The 13831-nt window shown below is 36.7% G+C and overlaps 1 non-coding gene across 1 annotated transcript; it reads left to right on the top strand.

Moving 5' to 3' along the window:
* Window positions 1–2090: 2090 nt before the first annotated feature.
* Window positions 2091–2174, top strand: TRNAL-CAA (transfer RNA leucine (anticodon CAA)). Its single transcript has one exon. It is a non-coding gene; the product is annotated as a tRNA-Leu (tRNA).
* Window positions 2175–13831: the final 11657 nt, after the last annotated feature.

Genomic DNA, 13831 nt, shown 5'->3' on the forward strand with positions numbered 1-13831 from the left:
AATTGAACCATTTTATCAAACATTCGAGAAATCCAAGTCATAACAAAGAGAGAGGAAAAGGAAGCGTATATGTGCCCAATACCCCAACCAACAACGAGAGAATCAACCAAAGTAGAATATGATCCAATCTCGATATTCAAGCACACAGAATGAGAAACGACAAGCAGAGAGAAAATTAGCCATCCATCGAAAGAAATTATTTCTTCAACAAAACGAAAAGTTAAAAATTAAAACAATCTCCAAAACTTTTGGGAAATCGACTCTGGAAGTGACGAGTCGTTCAAGGAGAATAAAAATTAAGTTCTGATACCATGTCAGCAACTTTCGTTTCATTCTTTTCCATTCATTTTCAATAAATACAAATTTGTTACAATATTTAAGGCTAATATTCATAGATTAAGGGGAATAAATGAACTCCTAGTTTTGTCTAACATATTCTAGGAAAGATGATAACTATATTCAATAAAGCAGTTCCTTATTTGTTTTTAATTTGTATAACTTACAATAGGAAAGATGATAAATATAGTTACATTATGATATTGTTTCTTGATTGACAGTTGATACCATCAGTAATAGTACAAATACACTGAAGGAAAGAAAGATTCATTTAAGATAACATTTGTTTCTTCATTGTTTTCTTGTTTCCTTATTATAATGGGGAATACACAACATACTTTATAGTTGATAGAGATGTCGATTGAAAAGTTATTTTTTCAAGTAATATCATGTGTTCCCACAAGAATCTCGCATTAAAATATAGATAAACTCATTCTTTTTCTTCTATCATTTTAAGAAAATTCTATTATTTGTATAATACCTTTTAGGATATGGCTAGACTAACAATCAGTAGTAGTATTCTTAGGATTTGTTGTTGAAGTTCTTATCATTTTACTCCTAAATTATTTTTGTCATATTTATATACCTAATTTATTGTTTCAAATTATTATTGATTACAATATCTTCAACTCTATATCCTCAAAGAACATTTATATCATGACCAACTAAATCACATTTCAAACACAATACGAGTATTTCTACATAGAGAAAATCATACAAAACAACAATATATTTATGGTGTCCTATGTGTTGTAACAACTTGACAAAGATAATTTTCTATAATTTATTCTCTCGTTGAAAATATATTTAGAGCTGTAAAATAACATATTTTAGAACTGAGTTTTGGACTTAAGCTACTAATTTTATAATTATGCGATTAACTTCCTCGAAGGATAAAATTTGGCACAACAAGCTAGTGACGCACCAAATTTGATTTAAGTAGATACATCGACTGTTTAGTTCAAAAACTAGGCGTCGGGTCATCTATAATTATATATTAATTCATCCTTTTTCGCCAAATTATCATTGACTATGAAACGGTATGTGTATTCCAAACGATTTAGGTCATTGTGTGTGGGAAAAAATGAATAAATAGCTAGTCTCAATGATGTAGACATGTGATAAAGTTCTGAGTTTGTTATCAACATTAAAATAGAATTAATAAATGCATTTGGGTATGCTTGGATTTGAATTATATTCCATAAGGGCTGTTGAACGGTCTCATAAGAAAAAAAGAAAATATTGACTTTGGTATTATTTCTATAGTTATCATTGTCTTATGAATAATTTATGCAGAAAACACTAAGGTAGAGTTTCTTATGAAGCATGCCTACGAGTTACCATATTCTCTTACAAGACTAGGAAAATTTCAACATAGTTTTCAAATTTTGATTAGTAATCCTACATGTATCCAAAATATTCTTATTAATGAAATTGAATAAACATGTTTTATTCAAAAAAATATTTTGGTAAGAGTACATAACTCAGTTACTTTAGGACAAAAACTTAAGAGGTCAGTACATATTTCTAAAAATGGAAAAATAAAAGGTGATAGTAGTGGAGTTAAGGTAAAATCTTATTACCATGTGTAAGTTCAACTATTAAATATCAAATTTGTAATATAGAGATAAAATGTCACATAATCACTACTAAGTAAACAATGTAGATACAAAATATTTTCATGCATGTTGATTCATTCTTACGAAATTAGTGTTTAGTGATATATTAACATAGTTCGATAAATTAACATTCAAGTCAGGATGGCCGAGTGGTCTAAGGCGCCAGACTCAAGTTCTGGTCTTCGTGAGAGGGCGTGGGTTCAAATCCCACTTCTGACATTTTTTATAACATGTGATTTAAGTGACAAAACAAATTATCTATCGTTTTAAAAATCGAGAATCGTAAAGACAAAAATCAATAGACAACATAGAAAATCAAGCAGTTCATGCTTTAATTATAAAAAACGATTTCGAAACGAACATGGACATGAATCGAAAGAGGGAATTTCAAGAGTTTTAAAAATCGAGAATCGTAAAGACAAAAATCAATAGACAACATAGAAAATCAAGCAGTTCATGCTTTAATTATAAAAAACGATTTCGAAACGAACATGGACATGAATCGAAAGAGGGAATTTCAAGAGCAAACAAATGGGGTGATGCTTAACAAGTCCCAAATAACAAGATTTCACAAGTTTAATTGAACCATTTTATCAAACATTCGAGAAATCCAAGTCATAACAAAGAGAGAGGAAAAGGAAGCGTATATGTGCCCAATACCCCAACCAACAACGAGAGAATCAACCAAAGTAGAATATGATCCAATCTCGATATTCAAGCACACAGAATGAGAAACGACAAGCAGAGAGAAAATTAGCCATCCATCGAAAGAAATTATTTCTTCAACAAAACGAAAAGTTAAAAATTAAAACAATCTCCAAAACTTTTGGGAAATCGACTCTGGAAGTGACGAGTCGTTCAAGGAGAATAAAAATTAAGTTCTGATACCATGTCAGCAACTTTCGTTTCATTCTTTTCCATTCATTTTCAATAAATACAAATTTGTTACAATATTTAAGGCTAATATTCATAGATTAAGGGGAATAAATGAACTCCTAGTTTTGTCTAACATATTCTAGGAAAGATGATAACTATATTCAATAAAGCAGTTCCTTATTTGTTTTTAATTTGTATAACTTACAATAGGAAAGATGATAAATATAGTTACATTATGATATTGTTTCTTGATTGACAGTTGATACCATCAGTAATAGTACAAATACACTGAAGTGTCATACCCCAATTTTTGACCTAAGATACCACCTCATATCATTTGCATATGCATCATTTGCATCTCTAACAAATTGCATAGCTTGTGTTTGCTACTTGTGACTCAGCAGGGTTTAATCAAGAAATCACTCATCAGTACAAGTAACAATCAATTAGGGTTTTGTTCTCCCTTCATTTCAAATGAATCATCTTCATCAATAATCAACATTTGGTCCTCAGAGATTCATTTCAACAAACTCAACAGCTTTGAATCGACTGAATTAGGGTTTTGACTGAAGACAGCATACTCCTGACTTTTGCTCAGGATTTGACCTAATGACTTGGGACATGACCTCAAGACCTCAAGTGCATCATTTTGACCTAATCCATTGGCTCATAACATCTCCTATACAAAGATTGATCAGACAAATCCTCAGATCAGGGTTTTGAACTATCAGGGACTGAAATCAGGGATCACATTTGGGAAACCCTAAAAATCCCCAGGAAGTCAATCAAAGGTTTCAATCATCCTCAAATAATCCCTATGACAATATACAATGGAAATTACATCTCAATTCAAGACCTACAGGCATCAATTTCATCAGGTCGACAATTAGGGTTTTTGACCTAATTCACTGAGCAACTGACTTTTTAATCAGGACATGGTGTCACAACTCAAACCATGGCTCAATATCCTCTAATGCTTCAATATGATCCATTCATACTATTCATTTGATGAGGATAGCCTGTTTCACTTGAAATCTCAAGAAACGCGATTCGTCTGAAAAAGTCAACTGTACAAGATCACCATTGACTTTTGGGGAATTTTGGTCAACCATGACTTTTGAAGTTTTGAATCATCAATATATGAAGTATGAAGTCATTTGATCAAGAAAAATCAAGAAAATCAATCAAGAATCAAAAGTCAAAAGTTTGACTTTTCATACTTAGAAAAATTTCTAAGTGTTTTTCAATGGTTTTTTCCAAACTTTGGAGGGGAATAACTCAAAATTTCACCTACAAACTGAAAAAAACTTCCAACATGAAAGTTGTAGATTTTGATCCAATAAACAACTTTGACACATATAAATTTTTTCCATAAGATCAACCATTTAAGAGATATGGAGCTTCAAAGTTGGTACTTTTTGAAAACTTCACTTAAAACTTCATTTTCTTCAAAGTTCATGGAACTTTTTCACCCATTTCCTTAAGAGACTTGAAGAAACTTTCAACTAGGCTTTTGAAGTGTGTAATATGAGCTTTCCAAAATGTCAAAGAGCATGAAAAAATATGGAGTGTAGGTATGGTTTTGAATTATGCATTTAGTGATCATTTTCATTTGAATTTTCACCATTTTTCACTAAGTTTCAAGACTACATGACCTATAATCCAAGCAATGATGCAAAGAGGCAATAATTGAAGAGATATTTTCTGATATGAGATCAGAATGGAAGAGGATAGGAAGCTTGGGATTTAACCATGGTTTAGTAACTTTTAACCATGTGCATTAAATGTAAAGATTCCATTTTATCTTCAAATGCCAAATCACCAATTCTTGATCAACTTGCAAAGCTTTGTATTCAGAAACCTTGGCCTATAAATAGAGGTCCAAACTTCATTGCAAATCACACCAAAACCTCACAATTATAGGTTTTCTCTCTTCTTTCTTGAATTACAAGTCATGTGTTTCAAAGTGAGGTAGAAAACTCAACCTCCATCTCTTGCAAGTTCTGACCAAAGTGATGCTTCCCACAAACCACAAACATCATATGGGATGTGTTTGATCCATCCATACACCCCAAATCACCCTAAATCTCAGAATCACTCTTCAACCACCATATTTGCATAAAATGAGCCTTAACATATCAATTCTCATACCAGGCCATATCTGTCCAAGTTAATCATCTAAACACACTCCATATACTTCACATGAACTGTTCCAACCATCATACATGATCTGAAACATCAAAATCAACTAGCTTGATCCTCACTTGAGCTAAACTGCAGTTCGGGTACCACAAGGTGATCAAGAGGTTTCCAGTTCATTCCAGGCATTCAAACACATCACATAAGGTCCATTGAAGCTATCCAGATTGATACAAAGCATCTGTAACACCTCCAGGCACGATTTCAATTTCCAGTTTGGCCGTTTTTGAGGTAAGTGCTCATGAACTTCAAACTCTATCATACATGCATCCTAAATGAAAAACTGCCATGCCATCTTGTTTCTGCATATGTATGGATCATTAACCCTCAATCAATTGCAACTTATCATGCACACACACGATTTCAGATTGAAACTCAAAATTAGGGTTCTTCGTGTTCATCAGAAAATTGATAGCCTTAGAGATAAAATAAATGCAATTAAATGATACCATCATGTTCCTGGTGAAAAATCGAGCAAGATAGGCTATTCACTCGATCCAAACAATTCAGTTTTCAGAATTTTCAAATTTGAATTGGGTATGTGTTCTTGGCGCCAGATTTTGAAACTGAAATTAGAAATTGATTCAAAAATATAATTGATTCGTTGCAAATACTAAACAGACCACGCGCGTGGTCCAGTTGGTCATGTTTTTGAGTGGTGAGCGTGAGGTCGTGGGTTCAACACCTCTAGGGACCAAAACCATTTTTTTACAACTATTTTTCTTTCTTTTTTTAACAAACTTCAATTAATTATTTAACTAACCAAATTAACTCATTTTTTATTCATTTTTTGCATACCTCTCACTTAATATATATATTTTGAGAATATCAAAAAAAATCATCAAAAAATATTTATTTGATACATTTTTTAATAGTTTTAAAATGACTTGCTTTTAAGTAATTTTAATACTTTTAAATATTATTTTTCATTTGATTTTCAAAGTTAATCATTTGTAAATACTTTTTGAAGCAAACCCTAATCATCTAAATGTTAATTGAAGACAATCTTTTTGTTTATCTTGATTAATTTGACTTCTTTCAAAATTCAAATCGTTTTAAAACGAGCGATCGCGATTCTTTTCAAAACAATAAACCATTTCTTTTTGAAACTATTGATTAAATCTTTTTAATTGATCAATTGATTTTCAAAACGATGTGGGGCCTCTCGAATATTAGAGAGTATAAGTCCCTTTCGTCTTTCTTTGTACAGAAAACTTTTTCCAAAACCTTCACAGTTTTTAACGCCAAATCTTTCAACTCTTTTTTTAAAACCATCCACCCTGTTTTATGAAAATAAAACAGGGGCCTCTCGAATATTAGAGAGTGTAAGTCCCATTTCTTTTCTTTTTTGTACAGTTTTTCTTCAAACAGAATAAACTTTCAAAACAAACTTTCAAACAGTTTTACAAAAGCGAAACCTCGCGTCCTGTAAATAAACAATCAACCATGTTTTGTAAATAAAACACGGGCCTCCACGTAGGTATAAGTCCCAAGCCCTTTTGTACATACCCACTCTAGTACATGAAATTAGGTATTTCATTGTGCGCCTTTTGTACATATCTCGATCAGTTTGATTTTTAACTTTGAATAACAAACCAAAAATGAAGGTTTTCTTTAAATCTTCCCAAAAATACCATGGGCCTCCATGTAGGTATAAGTCCCAAGCCCTTTTGTAAAAACCTGTTTACATAGCTTTGAATAAACTCAAGTGGACCTCTCCCCGAGTGTGAGTCCCGAACCCCTGTGTATACAAATGGATCATGCTTACAGGTATATTTCCTTCATAAACTCCATTATATACACACACTTTGTCATATATATATAATTGTTCATACCTGTTCATGTTTGTTCATACTTGTTCATGTTTGTTCATATGTGTGATATGTGTGCTTGTTCAACTTAGTATAACACTAGGTTCCCCATAGCCTCCTATTGGGCTTCGTGCAAAGAATCTCCACTAGTTTAGGTTAGGACATAGAGTATGGTTTCCCGGTGAAATCGCTCTAAGAGCTCAGACCAACTATACCATGCCTCCCCTTGGGCTTTGTACAAACGAGTGACCCTCCCATAGCCTCCTCTTGGGCTTACAATGCAAGGACCCTGGATTGTCCCTCCCATAGCCTCCTCTTGGGCTTACAATGCAAGGACCCTTGGATAGCCTCCTCTTGGGCTTCGTACAAGGACCCACGGGCTTCTTATAAGCATCCCCAATATCCAAATCAAATACCCTAGGAGATTAGACATTTTTCATCTCTATGCTAGGAGTATCTCTTATATATCATCACAAACAATCAATCAAACTTTTTTGCCACAAGGCTGGCTAATCAATCAAACTTTTTTGCCACAAGGCTGGCTAATCAATCAATCAAACTTTTTTGCCACAAGGCTGGCTAATCAATCAAACTGTTTTACCACCGTACTGGATGATTAATCAAAGTTTTTGTCACAAGGCTGACTTCATTGAAACTTTTGCCACAAGGCTGGCTGATTAATCAAAGTTTTTGTCACAAGGCTGACTTCATTGAAACTTTTGCCACAAGGCTGGTTAAACAAAAACATCTTTATCATTCTAAGCACCCTAAGTGGCATGGCCCCGGGCTTATAATGAAAAGATTTTCAAACAAAAACAAACAGATGTATGTGATGATATAGATTAGATACATCTAGCATTTAGACGACATTTGTCTATTTTCCTTTGCTTCCACTAGCATAAGTGGGAACTACGATTGCTCTGACTTTCTCAACATCCCTTTGAGAATACGTAGGCACAAGGTCGATCCTTGGCGAGCAAAATAAAACAAAAAAAACCATTGAAACCTTAGCACCCGTAGACCCCGAGCTACAGATGCTCTGATTCCCTCTAAGGGATATGTATGCAGAGGATCGCGATGATCTTTGCGAGCATAATCAAACAAACACCTTAGGTCCCACCTATTTCACAAGAACCTCTCAAGAATGGAATAAATAAAACAAAGAAACCTATAGAGTACTATAGATACGTTGGGTGCTAATACCTTCCCTTCGTATAACCAACCCTCTTACCCAAGATCTCTCCCCCACTTTTAAGGTTATTGCAACTTTTTTCCTTTTCCTCTTTTGGAAACAATAAAAAGTTTGGTCCGTACAAAAGAAAAATCATTTTTTGAGCACTCGAGCCCAAAGAAGGCATCAGGTGTCTCATCCAAAAAAGACAACGATTTTTCCCCGCGACAGAAAAATGGCGACTTCACTGGGGACCATCTTTTTATTGTTTCCAAAGAAAGGGTTATTTCTATTTGTTTTATTTTTATTATGTTATTGTTTGGTTCTTTGGTTCTGTTACTTGTGTGGATTCTGTTACAAGTGATACATTATGGACAAATCCTAACCCGGATTAAGTACACATAAGAAATTAGGTGGAGGGTATAGTCATGTGCAGGCGCACGTGAGAATCCTTCCGCTCAGTGGAGGTTCCTTGTTTGTAATATATGTTTAGCGAGTTAATTGCGAAGACATTGTTGCTTTCATTGAACTGTAGAAGCTGAGAGACCGTAGAACCCCAACCCATCCTGGCCTTATTAGGTTGTGGTGCAGAAACTATTCAGGTGAAGACTTGGATTAGTTGTCATGCGGAGAACCACACTCAGACGAGTTTTTCTTGAGAATATTACTGGCTCATGAGTTTAATTGTGGAAAGCCGGTAATATCCGAAAGAAAAATGTAGACTCTGACGTATCAGTAGAACATGTTGTGCAGGTGATTAACTAGAACTATCCCATTTTTGGTTCTCTGACCTCATGCTCGTGACGCTGGACCTTTGAACCTGTGTGTACCATGTTTGTGTTGCCATGTCTGTATTACCATGTATGTGTTACCATGTTTGAACTACCATGTTTGCTTTACCATGTTTGAATATGTGGCATCCATGCATCCACGCATTCATACATCCATAAAAAATAAAAAAATCTTTTTCCATAAAAACATGATTTTTCCAAACAATTAGAGAATTTTCTTTGCAAACATTATAGGGTTAAGTTATGGAAAAAAGGTATACCAAGAGGTACGGTTTCAAAGAGCCTAATGTGGAAAGACTGAAAGAGTTAGCATCTTTTGTACAAGATCCCTCTGATTTTAGGAAAAGCCATGGAAAGCTTTTGCCTATTTTGAACACTCATGTTGATGAAGGGCTTCTCAAAACTCTGGTTCAGTTTTATGACCCCGTCTACCGGTGTTTTACCTTTCCAGACTATCAGTTGGTACCAACCTTGGAAGAATATGCCAATCTTTTGGGTATTCCTGTGTCTGACAAAATACCTTTCAATGGTTTGGAAGCCATTCCTAAGTCACCAGTCATTGCAACAGGAACTCACTTGAAGAAATCTGAAGTAGAGAGTAATTGGACTACCAAAGGAAACCTTCCAGGTTTGCCTTCACAGTTTCTAATAAAGAAAGCCTTTGACTTCATCGAGACTGGTAGCATGATAGCTTTTGAAGCTGTACTAGCCTTGCTCATCTATGGGTTGGTTTTGTTTCCCAATATCGACGACTTTGTTGATATCAATGCCATAAAGGTCTTTTTGAATGGAAATCCCGTTCCGACTCTGCTTGGTGACATGTATTTCTCCGTCCATCATAGGAATCACCAAGGTGGTGGAATTATTGTATGTTGTGCACCTCTGTTGTTTAAATGGATTGTTTCACACTTACCTAAGTCTCCCATTTTCACGGAAAACCGGGAAGGTTTGCGATGGTCTCAAAGACTTATGTCTCTTACTAATAATGATATTCAGTGGTATACCTTGGCTCGCTGCGGTACAGAAACCATTGAAAGCTGTGGAGAATTCGCCAACGTACCCCTCATTGGTACACAAGGAGGAATTAACTACAATCCAGTCCTAGCCCGACGACAACTCGGGTATGCAAATTCAACTAAACCCATTGGACCTACAGTGGAAAGTTACTTTTATCAGGAAGGAAATGATCCTCAGGGGTTGAAAACAAAAATGGTGAAAGCCTGGTACGACATCCGATGGAAAGAAAAAGGTGAGACAAAGAACTGTATCGCTACGAGCGCCTACACCTGTTGGGTAAGGAAAAGAGCAAGGGAGTTTCAAATGCCTTATGATTATGAAAAACCCATGTTCCCTGTGGTGCCTCAACGACCCAACATTCCCACTATGGAGGAATACCAAGACACTTTGACCAAGATGAGGATAGAGAAAGACGCTTGGAAAGAAAAGTTTCGAAGAACTGATGTGGAAAATAGAAAGTTGAAGAAACAAGTGAAAGAACACGAAGAAACTCTCTATTATCAGGATGGATGGCTCATGAACAAAGATGAGAAGATCCGTCGGAAAGATGCCGCAATCAGAAGATACATCAAAGAGAGCAAGAAAAAGCTTGAAGGCTCAACAAGCAACGCTCCGATACCTGACAATTGGAAGAATGTGGTTGACAAGCTGAGAGCTGAAAAGGCCGAGTTGAAAGCTCGCTATGGGAAAGAAATCATGAAGCTCAAGTTGCACAATGCATTTGGTTCTTCGTCTGATGAAGATGCTTAGGATTTATTTAAAATTTCATGTATCATTTGATTCTGTAAGGAGCTACGCTCCAATGTTGTAACATTTCCCATTATTGTAATAAAAAATGAATGAATAAAGAATAGTTTGTGTTCAAATGTTTGCAAAGGAAATAATCTTTAAAATGTTTGGAAAAATCATAAATTTCTTTTTGCATGCATCATTCTGCATATCGAGTCTGTTGTATAGAGTCTTATCTTTTGGATCTTTCTCCAATAGATCGTCAAGCTGTCGCGTCTCAAAGTGTCTCGACCACGCTCGCAATCAGATCACAGATACAATACTCGTTCAAACAGAAGAAGAGTAATGGAACACTCTGAACAAGAGAATATTGAGCTTCGTGGTACGGTGACCACCCTTCAGGAAAAGTTGGAAAGTCTCACTACTCTGGTTGACTCCTTAATGACCGCACAAAATCAGCCGCCGCCACCCAACAGTCGAGCAACGGTAACATCTGAAGTCACTACTCCAGTTTCTACAGTTGCATTCGGTATTCCATCTTTCTCCATGCCAGAAGGTTGGGGCACGCCTTTCAGCTTTGGTACAGGATTTCGCCATAATTTCTCTAGGGTTCAAACAGCTACAACTGAAGCGCCTGCTGCACAAAGTTCACAGTTTACTCCAAATCAGGGGGTAACTTTTTCTCAAGTCACTATGGCACTTTCTCAGCCCACTATGACAGTTCCGACTCCTACGGTCCACACTGTTCCTTATGATGGCAATGAGATTTATCATGATCAAGGTGATAGCACAAATCAGCGTAATCTTGTAGGAGATCTCCAAGAGCAGTTCAACAAGATTCAGCTGGAAGTCAAAGCTATTCGGGGAAAAGATTTGTTTGGAAAGAATGCCCAGGAGCTATGTTTGGTTCCCAGTGTACAAATACCAGCCAAGTTCAAGGTCCCAGACTTTGAGAAATACAAAGGAAGTTCTTGCCCACAAAGTCATCTTGTGATGTATGCCAGGAAGATGTCTACTTATGCAGATAATCATCAGTTGCTTATCCATTACTTTCAAGACAGTTTGACTGGTGCCGCACTGAAGTGGTACACAGGCTTGGATAGCACTAATATTCGAACATTCAACGACCTAGGTGAGGCCTTTGTCCGACAATACAAGTATAACTCGGATATGGCTCCGGACAGAGATCAGCTTCGATCCATGGCTCAGAAAGACCATGAAACTTTCAAAGAGTATGCCCAACGATGGAGAGAAACTGCTGCTCAGATTAATCCACCGTTAAAAGAAAAAGAGATGACAAAGATCTTCTTGAATACTCTCAGTCCGTTTTACTCTGAACGCATGATTGCTAGTGCTCCAAGTGATTTCACCGAAATGGTAAACATGGGGATGCGTCTAGAAGAAGGAGTCCGAACCGGACGTCTAACTAAAGAAGGTGGATCTTCAAGCGGAACCAAAAAGTTTGGAAGTGGTTTCCCAAAGAAGAAAGAACAAAGTGTTGACATGGTATCCCAAGGAAATCCAAGAGGAAATGTCAATCGTCAACAACAGGTAGCTGCTATCGCACCAGCCGTTAATGTTAATACAACACCGAATCCGGGATTTACTCCGCAGTTTCAACAACAACAGCCTCGACAACAGGCTCAGCAGTTTAACAATAATCAGAATCGTGTACAAAGAGCTCCACAGTTTGATCCGATTCCGATGACCTACACAGAATTGTACCCTGCTTTGATTGAAAGAGGTCTTGTTCAGACTAAAGCACCACCACCAGTACCTGAGAAACTCCCATGGTGGTACAAAGCCGAGGTCTCATGCCCTTATCATCAAGGAGCGCCTGGCCATGATCTTGAGCATTGCATAGCTTTGAAACATGAAGTTCAGAGGTTGGTAAGATCTAATCTCCTCTCTTTCAGAAATTTGAATCCAAATGTGCAAGCAAATCCGCTGCCCAATCATGGAGGGCATGTTGTAAACATGGTGTATGGATGTCCTGGTCCATATCGAGTCTATAATATCAACTTCTCAAGAGCCGATTTGGTACAAATGCACGCCACTCTCTGTCGAGGGCAGAATTTTCGCCAGCATCACTATGGTTCCTGTAGCATATGTTGTGTAGATTCTCATGGATGTACGATTGTGAGAAGAGATCTCCAAGTACTGTTGGATAATGGTACTATTCAGATCTACAGAAATAGGAATGAAAATGAAGTTAACATGATAGGATGCTATCCGCATGAGCTTTTAGTCTCAGATATCAACTCGGAAATGCCTACAGTTAACGTCATCGTTCCTCATTTCAACATGCCTGAGCGCATGGAAGTTACTTATAACAAGCCGAAGGTTCCTGGTGCTCCTTTGATCATTTGTCTACCTGGACCTGTTCCCTATGACTCTGACAAGGCAGTTCCATACAATTACAATGCCACAATGATAAAGAATGGACAAGAAGTTCCTTTACCTACTCTTTCATCTGTCGTGAACATCGCTGATGTGAGTCGAGTAACAAGAAGTGGACGTGTGTATACTCCATTACCTCCGAAGCAACCTGTTGCTCCTGCGACCGGACAAAATTCTATCAGTACACCAGCAGGAAATCCTGTGGAAACTCCTGTCAGTAATACAAACACTGATGTTGGTCAATCCAGTGGAACCAATGTCAATCCTAACTTTGATGAAATTTTGAAACTTATCAAAAGAAGTGAATACAAGATTGTGGATCAGCTTATGCAGACTCCTTCAAAGATCTCAATACTTTCATTGCTGTTGAATTCTGAAGCCCACAAGGAAGCCCTTATGAGAGTTTTGGATCAGGCTTTTGTAGATCATGATGTGACTGTTGATCACTTTGATGGGATAATAGCCAACATAACAGCTTGCAACAATTTAAGCTTTTGTGATGAAGAACTCCCCGAGGAGGGTAGAAATCACAATCTTGCTTTACACATTTCTATGAACTGTCAGTCAGACTCTTTGTCCAATGTGTTGGTAGACACCGGATCTTCCTTGAATGTGATGCCGAAGACGACTCTTGCTCGTTTGTCTTATCAAGGAATGCCTATGAAGTTCAGTGGTGTGGTAGTCAAAGCATTTGATGGATCGCGAAAATCTGTTATCGGCGAAGTTAACCTTCCCATGACAATTGGTCCACATACATTTCAAATCACCTTCCAGGTCATGGACATTCAAGCTGCTTATAGCTGCCTGTTAGGACGACCATGGATCCATGAAGCAGGGGCAGTAACTTCTACGCTCCATCAAAAGTTAAAGTTTGTAACAAAT

This window comes from Vicia villosa, linkage group LG5 (genome assembly GCF_029867415.1).
Source record: "Vicia villosa cultivar HV-30 ecotype Madison, WI linkage group LG5, Vvil1.0, whole genome shotgun sequence".
NCBI classification, from domain to species: Eukaryota; Viridiplantae; Streptophyta; class Magnoliopsida; order Fabales; family Fabaceae; genus Vicia; species Vicia villosa.